Source organism: Pinus tabuliformis, chromosome J (assembly GCF_031772625.1).
Source record: "Pinus tabuliformis cultivar Carrire ecotype Pingquan chromosome J, CPIR1, whole genome shotgun sequence".
Lineage (NCBI taxonomy): Eukaryota > Viridiplantae > Streptophyta > Pinopsida > Pinales > Pinaceae > Pinus > Pinus tabuliformis.
In genome coordinates this window covers 939045228-939058932 of record NC_142295.1, presented here as the reverse complement: position 1 = coordinate 939058932, position 13705 = coordinate 939045228, and positions in this window count along the sequence as shown.

The window sequence follows — 13705 nt, the reverse complement described above, 5'->3', positions numbered from 1 at the left end:
GCCAGGTGCGATGCATACTGAAATGGCCTTCTTTGGGCTACGATGAGCGAGAATAGACAAATGGCAGAGACAGTTTGCAAGGTGGATGATCATGGAATCTTCCAGAAACTTCTTCTGTGACACTTGCTTCTCTGAATTTTCCCAGGGATGAGTAAGAGATCATGAAATCTCCAAGTGGAACCAAGAACTATCAGTGAAATGACACTAATCAAAAACCCAGAGCTAACTCACACGCTTGCAAGACATCTATATATAGATCCCTCATCTGAGAGATCTAGAGGCTGGAATTTTGTATTTTGTAAGGAAGTGTTGTTGGTTTGGTGAGAAGAGACATTGTATTGTTGGGTGATTTTATTGTTCATGAGGTGAAGAGGGCTTCTACAACTGGGAGGATGATGCTGGATCAGACAGCGGGGTTGTAATCCTCTCTTACATTACTATTAATAAAGTTCTTTGAGTTTTCCTCCATATGATCTTGTATTTTTGAATCTTATTCTTTATGAATGCAATTGTATGGTCAATGTGTTTTTGATTCGATATTGGTTATGATGTTTTAGATAGAGATGCTTTGATAGTTTGCTGTTACTTTGACTCTACAGGTACTCTTTAAAGTGGGACAAGTAGGAGAGGAGTGGCTTTCTATCAACGAAAAGGAGAAATCAAGCCAGGATCAAAGCAAAGGATCCAGGTTGGTCTTCTATTCTTCTCTTCCATCTATCACACTTAAAGGAATTCTTGAAAAGCTTTCATTGTTTGTTTTTAAGATAGCTACCCATCTTAGTGGGACTAGCAGTTCGAATTGACACTAGTTTTCCCTGAAACAGTGATGTTTTTAATTATTTTTATGAATTTTGTATAAATTGAGTGGAAGTCTATGTGTGAGGCTTTTAGTTGTGAAATATTCTCAACTACATGAGAATATTAAGGATAATTAATGTTTGTAGATCTCGTAGAAATCTTAGGGATTATGAGATCCTTAAATAGGAATTAGTTGAGTGATTTATGGAGAATATTATGGATTTAGAATAATCCATAACTACGTACTTATTTCTATAAATTTAAGCCTGCGAGGAGAGTGAGAGATAGTTTTTGAGATAGAGTGTTAGAGAAAGTTAAGTAGAAGAGAGAATAGATCGGAGCACAAGATGTTCTATACATATATGTAAATATTGTTATGAATGAAAGGAGTGTTGTGTACAAAGCTTTTTTTTGCATGATTTTATTATGTGATTGGATCCTTTAATCATAGGGTGAATCCTCTGTTAAATACTATATTTTGTTGATCGCCAATTGAACATAGATAGAGATTGAATGAAGAAATGAATCATCATTGATCACAAGATGGATCAATGATGATCTATTATGAGAAGATCAACAATGTTCACTGGTGAATGCACACACACCTTAACACAAGAAATGGACCCAAAACATTATAAGATCGATTTAGGTGATAAATTCGTGGAGAAACATCAAAGAAGAGTGGAAACCATTCGATCAATGGATCCATAGATCTAACGGATATCGCGCACTAACAAGCATTGTAGTTTAACTCTGAAATCGGGCGTGATCGTTTATATAACTGAGTTAATAACTCATTTAATCTGGGCCATTCATTTAAAGGAGTCAGATCTGATGGTAGTCATGTCGAAAAATGCACACTGGTTAATATAAATTTCAAACCCAATGAGTTATCGACTGTGGTTTAATCCAATTGGAGTTTGGTTTGATCATAGTCGTTTGTTGTGAAGGGACACGATCTGATGGTGATCACGTGGTGAAGACACGTACAAGTTAATTCAAGAATCAGACCCGAGAAAGTTATAAATTGTGGTTTTATTTCTTTTTGGTTCCATGCGTATTGAAGTTCTGGCCATATTTCGGATAAATTGAATAGTTCAGCTATTTTAACAGAAGAATAAAATTTGAAGGTCTAAATGAGAATTTATATCATTTTGATTTCGGCTAAAGAGGTTGGGGTCCAATAATTTAATTAAACAAAGGTTTGTTTAATTTAAAATACCTGATATGTGTTTCAATGCAGTTTCACCCCATCATTTTGGTATCAGAGTAGAAGAAGATTATGCATGAAATATTATAATATTGCAAAATTGTCAATGTTAATCTTTATAATTTTTGTGCAGAGTAACAACAAAGGAAGGTGAGAAGATTTGTAGCAGCCTAGAGAAAGGAGTGCTCATATGGTTCCAGAGGAGAGGACTAGAGAAATGCTAATATACTAAGCTCCTAAGAGAAAATCTTGGTGAGGCATGTGTAGCAAGAAGGAGACTTGTTACTGCAGAGGTTGATTGTAGCTCACAAGTTAAAGATGTTGGAATGACAAGAAAGCATATGACAAGAAAAAAATCAGAGGCGCAGTGGAAGCAAAGGGAAAAACAGAAGAGCCAGTTTTAGAATTTGATTGAGGTAAATATTTTCTTTTACTGAATTGAGTTTGAAGAATTAGTGGAAATGGACATGGAGAAACTTAGGAAAGGTTCAAACATATGTAAGATGAGTGATGAAGAGCATAGGAAAAGTATTGCAATGATGAAAGCAAAGTTGAATATACTACAGGAATGGTTTCAAGAGAAAGAGAATGAAGATCGAAGACATGGATGGAGAATAAGGAAATGGGTCAAGTGGAATCTATTGCAACAAAGATGGAATGCTATGTTCATGAACAAACTTGAACAAATACATATTACTTTGTTGGAGAAGGAGAGACTCATAGGAATTGAGTCATGGCAAAGAGGATTTGCTGAAAACCAGAAATTCCATGGTGGGAATTTTATGCTTGAAGCATCAAAAGAGACTGAAAGGTCTGGTATTCTTAAAATTGATAGTTTGTTTATGAATGCAGGTATGGAATTTGTTGCTATAGAGATAGCTAATGACCAATGTTCTGATCAAGAAGTCTTTTGTGAACCTAAAGGAAATTGGGACGATTATTCTTCATTCCATGAAGTTGAGTTTGCAGATCAACTAGAGAAAGAAGCAGTAGACAAAGAGACAGAAGCCAAAGAAGTTGAAACCAAAGAAACTCTAGTAGAAGGAGGAAAGGACACCATATACAACATTAACTGTGTTGATGTGATTAACAAAGAGGAATTACTCCTAGAGCATGGTGGAGAAAATTGTTTTATAGATATACAGAATTTGGTTGATTGTTCGAGTGATGATGCTGATGAACTTCCAGATTTAGTTCTTACTAATCTCAGCACGATAGAGTTACCTAGAAAACCTATAGATGCAACTGGTGAACCAGTTCAAGACTCGTTCAAAATTTGGAAACCAGGAGAATGGGTATTCAAGTTTCCACATGCAGTACACGAGTCTATATTTCCAGAACAAAGGATCATGTTTAATAATTCTCTGAAATACAAAATTCATCATGAAGTTAATGCCAGACTACATGATCCAGTTATTCCTTTGAAGGACCATCTACAAAACAGAGTTTGGAATCCTGGAGGTAGCAAGTCATTCAGACTTGTAGCTATCACATTACTATAGTAAAGTGATGGATCTCATAGATAGGAGTCTATGAACTTTTTCGACATTCGAAGGATGATGCAGGAGCATCCTGGTCAGAATATTTATTGTTCATTTGGTTGATTTAGGGGGTGATGTCTTTAATTATTTTTATGAATTTTGTATAAATTGAGTGGAAATATATGTGTGAGGATTTTAGTTGTGAAGTATTCTCAACTATGTTAGAATATCAGGGATAATTAATGTGTGTAGATCTCGTAGAAATCTTAGGGATTACAAAATCCTTAAATAGGAATTAGTTGAGTGATTTATGGAGAAGATTATGGATTAGAATAATCCATAACTATGTACTTATTTCTATAAATGTAAGCCTGTGAGGAGAGAGAGATAGTTTTTGAGATAGAGTGTTAGAGAAAGCTAAGTAGAAGAGAGAACAAATTAGAGAACGAGATGTTCTTTACATATATGTAGATACTGTTATGAATGAAAGGATTGTTGTGTACAAAGCTTGTTTTTATGTGATTTTATTATGTGATTGGATCCTTTAATCGTAGGCTGAATCCTTTGTTAAATACTACATTTTTTTGATCGCCGATTGAATGCAGACAGAGATTGAATGAAGAAATGAATCATCATTGATCATAGGATGGATCAATGATGATCTATTACAAGAAGATCGACGGTGTTTACTAGTGAATGCACACGTAGCTTAACACAGGAAATGGACCAAAAATTTTATAAGATTGAGTTGGTTGATAAATTCGTGGAGAAACACCGAAGAAGAGTGGAAACCATCCGATAAAAAAATCCATAGATCTAACAGATATCACGCGCTAACAAGTGCTGGAGTTTAACTCTGAAATCGGGCACGATCATTTATATAACTAAGTTAATAACTTAGTTAATCTGGGCCGTTCATTTAAAGGAGTCAAATCCGATGGTAGTCATGTCGAAAAATACACGAGGGTTAATATAAATTTCGGACCTGATGAGTTATCGACTGTGGTTTAATCCAGTTGGAGTCCGGGTTGATTGTAGTCGTTTGTTGTGAAGGGACGCAATCCGATGGTGATTGCATGGTGAAGACATGCATGAGTTAATTCAAGAATCAGACCCAAGAAAGTTATAGAATGGGGTTTTATTTCTTTTCGGTTCCATGGGTATTGAATTTTTGGCCATATTTTGGGTAAATTGAATAGTTCGACTATTTTAACAGAAGAATGAAATTTGAAGGTTTAAATGTTAATTTATATCATTTTGAGTTCCGCTAAAGAGGTCAGGGTCTGATTATTTAATTAAACAAAGGTTTATTTAATTTAAAATTCCCGATATTTGTTTCAATGCAGTTTCACCCCATCATATTTTAGGGAAGTTTATCTTAATCCGATCCATACATATTCGTTTTTGGATCATGACAATAATCTCTAAAACTCAAGTTTTTCTTTCTGAATAATTTCCTTTTCCATTTATCTAATTTATTTATTACATCATGATATTTTATTTCCAATTGAGTTCAATATGACTTAAAATCCATCACATCTAAAGCTAAAATATTTACATAGAAAAATATTTACCTTCAAATTACTTCAAGTATTTTATTGTATTCAGAAGCCAAGCTTCCGTGTCTTCCTCTATTTCTCCATCAAAAGTAGGGGGTTTGATATTCTTAAAATGTCCTTGTAATTATAATTTTTTCTTCACCTTCTCCTTTTATAATTTCAGATATGCTCTATCCAATTCCCCCCCACTTATAGAATTTTTTGACACTTCTACTTGTTTCCTTTTTAACCCTTCTAATTCTATGGTTCTATGGCTAGATTTTTTAGTCAACTCTCTTATAATTTTATCATATGCCTCACTTTCCTTTAATATGTGTTCATTATTGTTTCTTAGCTAGGTTAGCTCTTGCTATAGATTCCTGATCAGATCCATAGGCTGACGAGATTTTGGAGTACTTCCATCACCCAATTCTACATATAGTTCCTCGTCGATCGTTATAGATGGAGTTGAATTCTCTGTCATTTTATATCGTCTGCTTCACATTATGTACCTTATAAAACATCACAACTTACTATTAGTATTTCATTTTGATATTTGTGTATATATTTTATATTATCACGATGACTCCATGCAGGCCCAATGTTGAAACTGGGCTTTAATACCATTTGTAACATATCCCTATTCCCCCCAAAAAAAATCCTTTACTTAATATCAATATCTATATCTATATATATATATATATATATATATATATATATATATATATATATATATATATATATATATATAGATAGATATAAATATATAGATATATATAGATATATATATTAAGTATTTACATATGTTACTTTCATACATACAAACCCTCTTTATAATTTTTTTCTAACTTAATGTTTCCCTGGCAATCCGTTGGTGTATGGTATTGTGATATAATTTACAAGTAAGCATAATTCTATCTCTAGATCCTAGCGCTAGTGCTTATGTCATTAACTCCTGATATGTAACCTATGGCACATTTATAATGTTTTTGGTTCGATAAGCCTAATGTATATGATGGAGGATTAGTATTATTGTTTAATTTGTATTATTCGTTACTGCTTGACATTTATTTGGGTTTAATTCCTTTGATTTAACCCAGCCCAGCCCTTAACACTTTGGGACATTTCTTCTATCCTTGTGTTGAATGATTTGGTGCAACATACCATAGGCCCATGTAAAATCACATGGTGTCCAATACTGTCTCCTCATCAATGGTGGTTTTTCTTGTCAATTAATCCGATGGTGGATGTGGTGTGTACTATTCTTATACTGGCGATGAGGGGGAATTCATGTGTCATTCAAAATATTTCTCCCTTTGCCACATTTGGGTGCTTTGTTATTGTAAGGTCAATGTGAGAGGTCTAGAAAAGAAACACTTCGTTCATTTTCTCCTTCACCATGGCATTCACCTCATCACCATACCTTCTTCAAGGCATTGATTCTAGGCAGGTTTTTTATTTTTTGCCTCAACTATGCCTAATTTATTTTGATTTCTGCATAACTGTGCCTCAACTTTGTTTATAGGTACTCATAAAAATTCCCTGTCTCATGCATATGGGTTAGGTGAACCTCTGCATACCTATCCTTCAAGAACTGTATTTCTCGGTGCTTGGTTTGACCCAGCTATTAGACTCCCAATGGTAATCTCTTTTCTGATTAGACCATGTGCAATGCTTCTAAACTTTGGTTCTATGTTTATATTATTTTTTTTGTGTTTTCTTTTTTAAACACTCATTCTTCCTCAGTTTATGATTGTTTCCTGTAATAGGAAAATCCTATAGTATCATTCTCGACAATTAGGTTGAACTTCTATTCATCTTTTGCGACTATAACCTTTCGGCTAGGATTCATTTCTCTGCTTCACAATGATCTTTATATACATTCAACTGTTATTTTATTTTTACCTTGTAAACTGTTATATGGTTGCACTCTATTATACAGGAGCGATCGACTTGACTTCAGGATTCATATGGCGCACTTCCTATAGGTAAAAAATTACCCTTTTTTTTGGATTTGTTGAACCTATTCCTACTTTTCGAAAGATAGTAGATAATTCAAGTTTGCTTTCTTTTATAGCTAGCCCTATACTCTCTACGCCACCCCATCCTCTTTTCCTTGTCCCTTGCAATAGTGTTGATAAAAAACTAAACTTCTTCTAACTTCTCACTTCTGCTTGGGCTCAAGTCACTTATCTTGTGCACTCCAATGACTCGAAGGAAAGATTCATGCCATGTAATTATTATAAATCATTTCTTATTAGGTTATGACAGGGTTTTATTATATTTTGGTAGAATTCCCTTATCGTCAAGCCAAGCTTAAAGCCATGGTGGTAAAACTCATAAATTTCAGTAATAGATGACATGCATGTAGGAGAATACTTAAGGAAAATATTATTAAGGGTCGGGCTTCATTTTTCATTATTTATTTTTTTCATTTAATTCCTCTAGGAGTAATTTGGCAAAAATCCCCAATAGGGCTCGGTTGTCGTAATTACTCTACATAGTATGTACTCTTAATTTGATACTCTGGTTGTAGGATCTTTTAATTGAAGTATTGTCCTTTCATTGAAAATTGAATTTTTTTCCTGAGATCTTTTGCAACTATGTTAATTACTCTTTATTTTCTCATGATGTAATTATGAAACCGCCATCATATGCTAAAATATAATTAATGCTAGCTTCTGGTTGAATTCAGGTTACAATATAGAGTTATCTGCTGGTATTATATAATGGGATTATTTTGATTTTCTTGTTGTTGTTATTTCATTAGTTTTATCCACTTGTGGTGTACAATACTCAGTCGATATTTCAATCACATGTAAATAAGAACTATAAAATTTACTTCTCTTCTATTTTCCTCGAATTTAGTTTTGGGTATTGTTCTTCCTTTCAAATCCATCATTTTGTTATTAATATATTCTACTATGTGATGATTTTTCATCAATTGTTCGGAGAAGGAAAAATTACATGAATTCTCTTTTGATAGATCTGTAAATTTCAATTAATTTGTTATTTTATTTACTTTTTTTGGGTTTCACTGATTTGACATATATCTTGTTATCCATTGAGCTTGGAAATGTTCTATACTTATTAAAAATTTCCTGGTGATATTCCACCAGATCTTTTGTCATTTTCATTTGAGATTTAACTAGGTCCATTATATCATTGCTTTCTATGCAACATTTTAATTCTTGTAGTCTATTAATCGCATGACATATGATGGTATATGCTGCCAAAAATGCCTCCACTAGCCATATCTAACCCTTGCTATAAATTGTTGCATATCCTCTAAAATCTATTGTACTTAACTCAATACTTTTACACAACCAATTTATAGGTCGCTATTAACATTACTACCATCGATTAATTAATTCTATGATATTCGAAAAGCATTATGGATTCGCCTATGTGAATTCCTCTTTTGTCTATCAATTTCTTTATAATATATTATTAGAAATATTCATAATCCAGGTTCTAATTTTAGTGCTTAAGGAATAGTAGCACCACCTCAATTGATTGATCTTCCATTATCATGTCATTTTTTTCATTCTTTAAATATATAGGTCTACTAAATATGATATTAACATGTAAGATAAAAACCCGATTACACCTATCTCCCATCACTGCCTCATACTGTATATAGAAAAACTACTGTAACAATATACACTGTCAGGTCTAAATGAAAACAATAAGACTAGTTCTAAAAACCAGAACATAAATAACCTAAGAGGAGAGAAGCAATCGAACAATTATTGACTAAATACGTTTATGCGATCAACTTCACACTCATCCTTTTATAGGCAATTAAAATTCATAAGAAATGAGTTTTCTAGAAAAATAATATAAACAAATACAACATAATTGTGATTGATAAAATATAACTTTAAACTCTACTGGAAAACACTTAGGAAGCTCACTTTTCCACCCAACCATGAACCATCTACACTAGTTTTGCCAAAGCAGAGATCTTATTGTCCTAGAATCAACAACCTCTTTTGATTATAGGAAAAATGTTTTATGCCTTACTTACCTAGTAGTTTTTTCCTTGAGCGACATCCCACCTTCTAGGGTCTACCAGCCCCAATAGCCTAGGCTTGTTTCTATTTTTCTAAAAAGGTATCTTCCCTTTTCCTTTAAAGCCCACCTTTTTCTCCTGCAGTGATTTATTCACCCTTCCTTAGTGTTTCTTCCCACACTAAGTGATTTAATATATTTTTCTCTCCAAAATATTAAATTTTCTTAAGCAACCCCTAGGGATTAATAAGATTGATTTTAGGGAAGTTTGTCTTAATATTATCCATCCATATTGGTTTCTGGATCATGAAATAATATCTAAATCTCAAGTGTTTCTTTACCAATAATTTCCTTTTCCATATATTTAATTTATTTATTAAATCATCATATATTGTTTCCGATTGAGTTCAATATGGCTTTCTAGCCATTGTTATGCCTCTATATCAATAGGTGTCATATATCATGACTGACTTGGTCTAGTTCTAAAATATGTTCATACCTTTACTTGTTTCCAAGGTTTTCCATATTTGTTAAAAAAAAAAAAAAATGTAAACAGGGTATACCCTAAAAAGAAAAATCAAAGGGTGAAAAGAATAAAGAAAGGTCAAAAAAATGAAAGAAAATGAACCCCAACAAAACGAAAAGACCATGAAAGTGTGCAAGTCTAAATGTCACTACTATTTAAATTATGCATAATAAAGATTGTGTGCAACTTGTTACCTATGCCACAATCCATGGTTACCAAATAGCTTAATCTTGGTTATTCCATGTTTTAGATATAGAGAATAAAGATTTGACCAAACAGTTTAATCTTGGCAGATAAGTAGATAGGTAGAGTGAATAAAAGGAGCTCAACAATTTAATATGAGCCTTTGGATGTAATAAGTTTAGATTTAGATAGATATTACTATGTAAAAGAAAAGAAAGTTTGAAAAGGGTTTGTGAGTCTAAGTGCACCCTAATAAAGAAGTGAAAATGGTAGGATAAAGTAGGCAAGGTAAGTAGATGATGGTTGCAGAATAAATGTGTGGTGAATGATTAAGTTTAATGCTTAAATATTTTGCTTTCATCACTTGGACAAAGCACAACTCACATTGGAGATAACACATCAAGGAAACAAAGTCAAATTAATTAACTCCCTTACTCCATTTTTCCATAAAAATTCACTAAATTCCCGTAAGTGCTAAAGGTACCTAAACAAGTTAGAGGGGCTCAGAGTATTTCTCTGACTTTTGGAGGGACCGGACCCTCGGCCCAATAATTTGAAATACCTAAAGTACTTAAATCCCCTTCATCAACAATTACCCCTCCATAAAGTCACTCATTCCCTTTATAAAACTTTTCCTAAGTGAAATCTTATTTTACTTAGGGTAATTAAAACATTCTCCATATAAACCCTCATATTCACATAGCCTAAGTCTTAAATGTATATGATGAAAATGCTTTCAAAAAATTTTTAAATTAGCACACATAAATATCTTTCAAAGTCATATTAACTGCTAATTAATATTATTATCTAAATCCTGAAAAAGAAACACCCATTACCCATATTATTATTAAAAACCCAATAAATATGTATCCCGCCCCATGGTTGAAAAATAACCTTAATAACACTGATAATTGGGATTAATTATTCAATACATGACTAATCAGGAAACTCGACCCCCGTCACGCTAATAAAAGGATTAATTAATCCTCACGATTAATTAATAACTCCAACCAATCACATCGCCCTTGCTGTAATTAAAATCTTTTAATTAGGTCGGGCCCCCACCATTAAATGCCAGTCACTTCTCAATCCCCGACCACTGTCTGATCACATCTCTCAGATCTGACGGCCATTGCTCATATCACACGGGTCTTTTGGTCAGACGTTATACGCACGATATGAACGGTTTTCACAAATAGTGCCAATGCTACGTGTCAACCAACTAGTGGAATCACGTGGCCCTGCTTCAATACCACCCACCTACCATAAGCGATGTGATGAAACCCGCGTACTGCTTCCTGCAAACAATAAAAAATGTCAAATCACCCCCACTGACGCAACCTGTCCGTGTCACAAACTCGCCAAAAAATTGACTTTGCATAAAAAACAAAGTATAATCCATTTTCGCCCTTTATCCTGAACAACCCATGCATTCAGTTGGTACGTGGAAATCAACCAACTCGTACCCAAACCATCAACTACCTGAAAGTTGCTACCCAACGCCGCTCCAGTCCACTGTATGTTTCCAGTCAACGAGTTCACCATTAAAAGTCAGTCAATAACAAGTATTTACCAGTTTTCTTCCAGAAACCCTGTTAAATACTAAAATTTATCTGCAATTATGTTGAAACCCAAAATTCCAATGTAATTTAGTTGCAAGGCTTAAAATCAAAGTCTCCCACGACCTCTATTTCACCTATTTTCACTCAAAAAAGCCCCATTTTCATTTCTGAATCCACAAGAACCAGAAATGGAAACCTTCGTGGCCCTCAATGTAGCTCTAGTCAATGCTCCCCATAAATACTTGGATTACCTTCCCTTAGCAGATAAACACTTCCAAATAAAGGACCTTGAACCTGATAAATGCCCCCTGAAAGTATATTGTCAATGCCAAGATAATTACATGAACAATTCAGATACCATAGGACTTTTGGAATCAAATCTCCCAAAGTACCTATTCCCTTCTGTGCACATTTTCCCGGACATTATCCACCAATGCCAGGCCAATTATAACCCTAACCTTAGAGTTGTAATGTCCCTTGATTAGTCAGTCTTGTTTAGCATTATTGTTGATTCAATTAATGAAATGTTACAGCTTCAGCCTAGCCAGAACCTCACCCCCATTTCCATCAGAGAATTACTAGAAAAATCCACCAAAATGTCTAGTTCTGAACTCAGTCGTATTTGCCATACTTTCATGGATAAGGATCATATACCCAAAGATCCCCCTCCCTACCTAACATGTTTCTTCACTAATATAGGCAAAGATATTGTTAATATGATTGTTGTCATTATGGGTTTCAATACTAGTGAGTTTGTTGATGAATTGACCCTAGTTCTCATGTCTATCTTTACCCCTGGACAGCCTCCCACTGTCAAATATGACTATGCTACATTCATTGCTAAAAAAATCCATGACCAGTTCATGAGGCTAGAAAATGAGAGAGAGTTTAAGTATTCTACAGTCATATACCACCTCTTCCTTTACTATCAATTTGACAAGTTCCCTTTCTCTGTGCATAAGCTTGATACAAAAGGTAGCCCTAGGTCAGTCATTTTATGGACCTCTATTTTTCACTACTCATCCTCTTCTCCCTATTCATACATAGACTTCATTGATCAGTTCATCCATCCTGTAACTACCATGCTGATAGGAAGTTCTCCTCCCAGAATCAGTGATGCTATCAAAAGAATCCTTCAGTTTTAAAATAGTATAGGATAGGTGACTGGTACTTATACCAGAATCATACTAAGATCAGAGTCTATGGGTGTGAACTGCCTCCCTACAAATTACCCAAGTATGTCCCCATGAGATTATTTGCCATGGAGTACTACAGGAAACTAATCAACTCTGATCAAATCCATTTCATGAAAGCAAAGAAGAAAGCCCAGCTAAGGATCAAAGACCACTTAGGTCCAATCCTGTGCAACAACAGAAAAGCAGGGCAAGAAGCAGAAGAAATCATAGAGAGGAAGGTACATTTAAAGAAGAGCTTTGCTTGGACATATGATCCTCACAGTTTCATTTATGATAGAAGGATAAAACACAAGTTATCACCCTACATACATCATAGCATCCTTGAAATAGAACAATATGCTAATATGAATGAATGGAGGGAAGGGACATTGGTAGAACAAGATAGTAACAAAGTTGAAGTTGAAAATGTGATGAAAGATTTGGAGAAGAGACTTGACCTGGACTCCTTTGTACAGGTGCATGCAGAGTCTTCCCAAATGCCAGTTCAAGAAACCAGCGCTCCCATAGCCGAGCCTTCACTGAGGCAAACTCAGGAAACAAGTCCATCTACATCAGAACAACCATCTACAATAGAATAGCCATAGAAATAAGAGCAACATCTTGAAATATCTATAGAGTTAGATCCACCATAGCCACATCCAACTCAGACTAATATGGGAAATCCTTCAGCGCTACGAACTCCTCTAAATGAGGAAAGGAATCTAAAGAGAGACAGGGAAGTAGCTACCCCTCTAAGCATACCCACAGATCAACCCTTTGCTAAGAGGAAAAGGATGAATTCATATTGAAAGGAGGAATTCATTGGAGAAACTACAGAAAGCATGAGAAAGGAAGGGATAGATAGCTTTCAAACATTCCCAACAGGTGGGATACCTTCAAGTTCTCAAAGGTAAGAACTGGAAAGGCAACAGAGCATAGAAGATTCATCTCTCAGGTCTTCTTCTGAGAAAATTATAGATATAAAGGGGAAGTTTAAAGTAATCAAGACAAGGAATGAACAACTAAAGGCCCAAGCCTATGCTCAGTACTTAAAGATGGCCCCTACAAATTAGACCAGATTGATGTCAGCCTTTGACATCAAAGAAGGCAAAATGCAAATGAGTTTCCTGAAGCCCACAGTGCTGCAGCCAAAATCCTTGGCAGATTATCTCAAAACTGACTTTGAAGTCATGGCTAAAGACATCCACCCTATCGACC